This window comes from Pan paniscus, chromosome 2, assembly GCF_029289425.2.
Source record: "Pan paniscus chromosome 2, NHGRI_mPanPan1-v2.0_pri, whole genome shotgun sequence".
In the NCBI taxonomy this organism is placed as follows: Eukaryota; Metazoa; Chordata; class Mammalia; order Primates; family Hominidae; genus Pan; species Pan paniscus.
In genome coordinates, this window is record NC_085926.1 from 43,018,854 (window position 1) to 43,026,549 (window position 7,696).

General features: G+C 46.5%; 1 protein-coding gene across 2 annotated transcripts in view; it reads left to right on the forward strand.

Annotated features, from left to right (window-relative positions):
- Positions 1-6,518, forward strand: part of GASK1A (golgi associated kinase 1A) — a 122,542-nt gene extending 116,024 nt beyond the window's left edge. Inside the window, exon 7 of one of the 2 annotated variants that reach the window (XR_004670525.4) lies at positions 4,124-6,518. The gene's annotated coding sequence lies outside the window, so the exon portion shown is untranslated. The other variant, XR_004670526.3, reaches the window with a different exon arrangement.
- Positions 6,519-7,696: the final 1,178 nt, after the last annotated feature.

Genomic DNA, 7,696 nt, shown 5'->3' on the forward strand with positions numbered 1-7,696 from the left:
GTTTATTGAGACAGGGTCTCACTCTGTCACCCAGGCTGGAGTACAGTGGCAAGATCTCAGCTCACTGCAGCCTCAACCTCCTGGGCTCAAGTGATCCTCTCACCTCAGCCTCCTGAGTAGCTGGGACGGCAAGTGCACACCACCGCGACCAGCTAATTTTTGTATTGTTTTGTAGAGATGGGATTTTGCCATATTGCCCAGGCTGGTCTTGAATTCTTGAGCTCAAAGCATCTGCCCATCCCAGCCTCCAAAGTGCTGGGATTACAGGCATGAGCCACTGAACCCGGCCTCTAGTAACATTTTAAAGTTTTCTTCAGCAAATAAGCTCATTTTAAAGATAGTTTGCAATTTCTACTCCTATTGAGAATGAGTTCTTTTTCTTGATTAGATTTTTCTAGATAGAATTTTAGGTGCATATCTTATAGTTTTTAAGTAGAAAATAATATTTTCAAATAATGATAATTTTACATTTATATTTCATAAGTGTGTGTGTGTTCTCCTCTCATTTATTTCTATTGTCTTATTACTTAGGTTGGGAGCTTTCTGGAGGAAAATTGAGTAATAATAGCAACAATAGTAGGCATCCACATCTTATTCTGGACTTTAATGGGAACACCTCTGTGGTTTCTATTATGTTTTGTCAGGTTTAAAGAAATCATTTCTGATAAATATCTTTCATTAAGTTAAGGAAGTTTCTTTTTATTCTTAGCTTACTAAAATCATTTTTCAAAAATCAAGAATGGGGATTGAATTTTATTAAATGCTCTTTTCAATATCTATTGAGCATATAGTTTTTCTCCTTTATTTTCTAATGCTGAGTAATCTTTACATTCTCAGAAAAAACCTATTAGGCTGAGGTATGTTAGTATTTTGGGAACTGCAGAATTTAACTTGCCAATATTTTACTTAGAATCTTTGCATATACATTCATAAGGTTTTCCTTTTTGGGCACTCCATGGCTGTCTTACTATTAAATTTAAACATACCTCATAAAATAAATTCAGAATTTTATTTTATCTTTTTAATGCTTTGTAAGAGTTTAAATAAGAACCATTTATTCCTCAAAAGTTTTATAGCACTCTCCCATAAAACCATCTGGGCCCTGTGCCTTTTGCTAGATCTTTTACAACCTAATGTAGGAGATAGGTAGCAGGGGCCTGCAATAAACCAACATGCCTGGCATATTCAGTGGGCGTGGAAATGTAGAAGTGTCCTGGGCAAGACTCAGGCCCTTGGAAAAGGGAGTTTGGATTTAGAGATTTCAGGCATTTCTCTTAAGGTCACCAATGTTTATTTGACTTTGACTTTTTGTCTTTTCTCCTCTCTTCTTCCTGTGTTCTCAGTTCTTTCCAAGGATACCCTTATCAAGTGATGCTGTTCCTCTAGGCCTCAGCCAGTTTCTGTTTAACAGTCTCTGCTTTGCCTTCTGCCTGGTAGACCTACACTCAGCCAGAGGTGGGAGTGAGACACTTGTCATCCTAGAAATTGGCAAGAAGAAAGGAATACAAAGAAACATTTCATTGCAAAACATAATGTGGAGCTCTCACATTAGGATGAGGCTCATTCTACTTTGTGACTTAACCAGCCGCTTTGAAATAAAACAGATCTAATCCTGTCTCACCACTGAGAGACTGACATGCAAGTGGACAATGCCCAAACTACATATAATAATAAAACTCTATCTACCACCTCTGTAGCAACCAGCTTAGAGAACCAACCACAATGTCTGTAGCATCTGCTCAGTAGGGTGAGGACCTAGTCAGTGACTGCCAGCTTCCTTATTTTTGTCCCTACTTCCAACTCAGGATCAATCAGAGAAAGCCAAATATGCTCCCCTAACCAATCAGTTAGGATGCCCCACCTCTAGTTTGCCCATCTCCAGTGTCTCTCATGCCAGCAGCCTCCAATCAGGGTGCACCTGGAGCCTTCCCTTTCTTTCTCACTATAAAGCTTTCCCAGTCCCTGCCTGTCTTGGAGTCCCTGCCAAATGCAAGTGATGGTGCTGACCCCCTTGCCGTAGCAAGCCTCTGTCTGTTCTCCCTTGGGTGGTCTTTGTTGATTTCCATACTGCCTGGCTGTAAGAATTAAACAAAGTTAGCTAGTAATCCAGGTGAAGGCACTGGCCTGGCACCTGGAAGGGTAGGCAAACTGAGCCACATTCTGAGAGCAGGTTTCCTTTACACTGAAATGGGGCAGAGGTGGCCGCCTAAGAAAGGAGGGGAAATCTGCCTGGCAGGGTTGCCTGGTTTTGTGTGTGGGGTGTGTGTGTGTGTGTGTGTGTGTGTGTGTGTGTGTGTGTGTGTGTATGTATGTAGAGTTTCTCTTTGAAAAGACCAAGCCAGACTATTCCTGTCAGTGAGCAAGGCCCCAGCTTGCACCAAGCCCTTTTGTGTGCTGATGTGAACAGGTCTGCTCAGCATAGACAGTGGGGGCACATGGGCAGATACGGAGTGGCCCCTCTCAGCCTGCCCAGTGCATAGCAGCCACTTGTAGCACTGTGGCATAGGACCCAGCTCTCCCTCCTTAGCTTATCTGGGAAGGACACCATTTCCAGGCACTCCCGTCAACACTGACCTCTTCCTACCTGGGGCAGGGAGAAGGGCAGACTCCCTAGGATAGGTGGTTTACACGGATCAAAGCATTTAACCTCATAGCAACAACATGGGGAGGTGTGATTGTTACTATCTCCATTTTACAGATGAGGCACAGAGGGGTTAAATAACGTACCTAAGGTCACCTAGCTTGTAGGTAGAAGGGTGGGACTTCAAACCCATCAGGAACTGTGCTAGCAAGTCTCGCTTCCAAGACCACCGCTTTTCCCACCACACTCCCCAGCCCAGCCACCCTGACAGTTCCTCTTCTGCTAATCCCTTTGGATTCAGAAGGATTAGCAGGAGAAGAACTTTCTGTTAATGATGTGGCAGGGCTGGTTCTCTAGTCCAGGGAGCTGCAAACTGCAACTCCTGGCCAAGCACATTCACATGCATTTGGCTCTTGGCTTGTTAAAGTCTGCCTAATCTATTAGCTGTGTCTTTCCTGCAAACTGGAAACTTCATCCACTTTTATCCTTTTCAAGAAAGCCTCTTTGCCTCAGTGCTTGCTGTTCACCCAGCCATTCCCTCTGGAATGAGAACCATGTGCCAAGTGAAGCAAACAGCTGGGAATCAGTATGTTCCCACTAAGCGTAGAAGAGTCTGTAGGGTTGGAGCTGCCATGGGTCTGCAGTGGGTGGGGTGCCGTGAGGGTTCTGCTCCGATTCAGGCAGATGAGCCTCAGAGGCTCTGCTGAGGCAATCACAATTGCCAGCCTCCGTGTTGCCAGACAGGCCTCACCCCAGGTCCAACCTGCTCCTCCTGCATCCCCAGCTGAATGGGCTGCTCCAAGAAAAATGATGGTTTCCAAGCTGGAGGAGCTGAAGATAGTAACACAGGTTCGCAACCTTCTAGATGCAATACCAGCAATTCCCCAGAGCATGAAAATCAAAAGCTTTTTTGTATGTTTGGTGCTAAAACTCATGTCCCACTCAGTGTGAATATTTATACAACTTACTGCAGAAATAGTGATGTGTTGGGTTATTGGGTGTAACCTCGGACTCTGTTGAGGGCACTGCATAATGCACGGCATGTGAACCATATTACCTTTCTAAATCTGAGAGATTCAGAATTCTGAATCACATCTGGCCCCCAGGGTTTGAGTATGGGATTCTGGACAGACCTGTAATAACTCATGCTAAGGGCTTTACACATCTTATCTCATGAATGACTAACAACAACCCCAATTTGATTATGTTTACCCTACAGATAAGGAACAAATGGCAGAGGTAGCGGGGAGGGAAAAAAGAGAGGTGGCTTGCCTGAGGCCACACAGATGGGAGCAGCAGATTTTTACCCGTGATGCTGGACAGATGCTTCAGGGATCCTGAGATCTTTGACTTCAGAAGTTTCCAAGGTGGAGGCCCTGGGTGTGGTGCATCTTGGCGATGTGGCCACAGCAGCATCTGAAGGCTCTGTGGTCCTGAGGCCAGAGCCCTGTTCAGTGCAGCCCTTCCTAAACTTATTTTGTCAAAGAGCCCTTCCTTTGGTTTTTTTGTGGCCTTTGTGTTGCTGTTATCTTTGTTTTACAGATGAGGCACAGAGGCGTTAAGTAACGTCTGTCAGCATTCCTCAAGATGCACTTTGAGTCATCCTGACTTGGCTGAAACCCCTTTGTTCTGCAGACAAGGATCCTGAAGTCCAGAAAGGCCTGGCCAAGGATGCAGGCGATGGCTCTTCCCTGGAGGGGTGAATGCGATGCTCCTCCTCCCCTAGCCATGGCCCCCACCCTGAGTGGAATGTCAGATGTGGGTTCCCTGAGTTGGGTTGGGAGCCTGGAGATTGGAAGGAAGCCAAGCAGCTCCTTGGCCCGTTCATCCCCCATGAGGCTGGAGGGATGTGAGGAGCCAGCCCACGTGCCTCAGTGGTCTGAGGTTTAACTGACTTCTGCCATACTGTAGGCCCGTGCTGGGCAGACTATTATCAACTGAGTGGAAGTAGGAAGCATGAGTGCTTATCCTCCTCTGTCTGCACCTCCAGGCACTCTGTGTTTCAAAGGCACCAGAGAGGTTGTGGCTGATCCAGAGAGTGAGTGCTCCGATGGACGAGAGTGGCGATCGGAAGAATGGGCAGAAGTTCCCATAGCCTGAGCCATCTGGACGGCAGGGCTCTACCCAGGCTGAAGGGGCTGCCCCTCCTGGCAGGAGCTGGTGTCTTCCTTGTGCTCTGATTCCTGCAGTGTGTGGCTCACATGCTTGGAGCCCTGAGCAACCTCCTCAGTGCAGGAGCTCTGGGCTAGCCCCGCCCCACCTCTCAGACATCATCCCGGGTCCCCTGGCCTGCTGCTGAGTCTGAGAGCCTGAGCAGACTCTGAAACCATCCATTTGTGGCTGCAGCTGCGAACCTGAGCCAGCATCAGAATCATCTGGAGATCTTGTTGAAACACAGATTGCTGGGCCCCACCCTCAGAGTTTCTGACTCAGTGGGCCTGGGGTGTGGCCTGAGAATCTGCATTTCTATCAAGTTCCAGGTACTACTGGCACTGCTGGTCCAGGGACAACATTTTTCAAGTCTTTGCTGTTAAGGAAAAGGTGGAGCCTCTCCAGAGTTTGTGAAAATGCCAGGCAATTTGGAAATTGTGATGGAATCATTCTACAGTGTATTTGAGAACTAAACAAACAGCTCATTCTAGCGAAATCTGAACTATGTAAGTCCCTCCAAAAGGAGTGTTTGGAGACTGATAGGAAGACTTAGGAGGGATAGGAGATTTAACCCAGCTTAATCCAAAGGAAGAAATCTCTGCAAAGAAGGCAGCCATTGGTTTTGGTTTGCTTAAGGACAAGGCAAATATCTGAGGTCCATGTGAGAAGAAACGTCGGGCCCGTAACCATTTCCTCAGGCTGCCTTGACAATCTTCCACCAGTGGGGTGGTTCAAAACCATAGTTCTGGGGGTAAGTCGAAATCAAGGTGTTGGCAGGTTCATGCTGCCACCTGAGGCTCTGGAGAGAATCTGTCGCGTGCTTCTTCTAGCATGTGCTGGCTGCCTGGCATTCCTCCTTTTTTGTTTGTTTGTTTGTTTGTTTGTTTTGAGATGGAGTTTCACTCTTATTGCCCAGGCTGGAGTGCAATGGTGAGATCTCGGCTCACTGCAACCTCCGCCTCCCGGGTTCAAGTGATTCTCCTGCCTCAGCCTCCCAAGTAGCTGGGACTACAGGCATATGCCACCACACCTGGCTAATTTTGTATTTTTAGTAGAGATGGGGTTTCTCCATGTTGGTCAGGCTGGATTTGAACTCCCGACCTCAGATGATCCACCCGCCTTGGCCTCCCAAAGTGCTAGGATTACAGGCATGGGCCACCGCACCCGGTCTTGTTTTGTTTTTTGGTTTGTGGCTGCATTGCTCCAATCCCTACCTCTGTTTTCACATTGCCTTCTCCACTCCATGTGTGTCTGTGTCGAATCTCCCATTGCCTTGCTCGTACAAGGACACTTCACTTGTTATTAGATTTAGGGCCCACCCGCATAATCCAGGGTAAGAGTTTACTCTCAGGATTTTTAGATATCACTTTCACCAAGTAAAATACTATTCAGTCTTTTACATTTAAGGTAGTATTCATAGATTCTGGGGACTAGGAAGTGAATATTTCTTTGGAGGGCCATTCTTTCAGCCTGCCACAGTGAAATACTGTAGTCTGTTCATATTGGCTTGCAAGAGCTTATGTTGTAAAGCACAGCCATTATTAAAAAATAAACCTATATGCTGGGTGTGGTAGCGCAAGCCTGTAATCTCAGCTACTCGGGAGGCTGAGGTAGGAGGATCACTTGAGCTCAGTAGTTCAAGACTGGGCAATATAGCGAGACCCCACCTCATTATTTTTTTTTAAAAGCATATCCCAATTGAAGGGTATTAAAAAAGAGGAAAAAAACCTATATATCATTACCATTAAATAAATTACATTGAAACAAAAGTAATAAGTATTCAAAATATATCACTTACAATTATTTTACTACATTTTGCTATAATCTGTGATCTTGAGGTTATTTACATCTATTGTATAGCTGTATGGTGGAAACGCCGTGTAATTGTGCACTACTATGCATTTCTTTCCAACTCTGCATTCAGTGATGTCACACTGGTGGCCTGGAATCTGCCACGGTAAAAGTATTTATACCATGGAAATCGGTAAATGCCACAATTCGGGACGCTTTGCTTTGGAGAGCCGCTGGAAAGGATGGTCCCCCTGAGGAATGCCAGAGGGGGTCTCCAGATTTCAGGTCCACTTAGGGAAGAGAGCTGGGTGGGGAAGCCACACCTGTTCCTCGCAGGAATCCCAGGCAGAAAATGCTGCCGCCTATTGGTGGAGAGAAATATGGTCATTGTTTTGCAACCGGAGAGCCTGGGTGACTCCAGGGAGGCAGCTACCAGGAGCTGTAGCTTATCCCAAAGGGGCTGGCGGCGGAAGCAGTTGGTGTGGGATGAAGGGATGCCCAGGCCACATGATGTTTCAAAGGGTGTGACAGGAATGATAAACCACTCTGCTTGTGAGAAGCCTGTCCCTCCGTCCCTGACTGGAACATGTCACCCTTGCATTGCCTTGTGAATGGGCAGCATTGAGCTTGTCTGAGGGAGGAGGCTCACTCTAAGACAGCCATAAGCACCACCTGGCATGTTCTAAACATTTACAGTGGTCTCACGCTATGCCAAGAGCTTTAGATACTTCCTCATCTCAAACTCTCACAACTCCACAAGGTAGGCATTATTGTTCCCATTTGACAGATAAGGAAACCAATGTTCAGAGAGGTTGGGTCTCTTGCCCAAGGTCACAGAGCAGGTAACTAGTGGAGCTGGGATTTGAACCCAGGTCTGTTTGACTCCAGAGCCCTTGGTCCCAACCACTATAGCATCCTTCCTTCCTTCTTATATTCATTCACTCATTCACTTGTTCAACAATTATTATCAAGCAAATTTCCCACAGAGAATGCAGAATTTGGAAGGAGTAAGAGGCCATGCTATGGTGGCCCCACATTCCAGATGTTTGGAGACAGGACCAGTCTTCCATATTCTGTCTGGCTGTCAGAGCGTGTGTCTTGGTGTTGTGTTTGGTAAGCACATCTCCTGTAACTGAGGATCCAGAAAGCCTGGGAGAGTAGACAATGCACTGT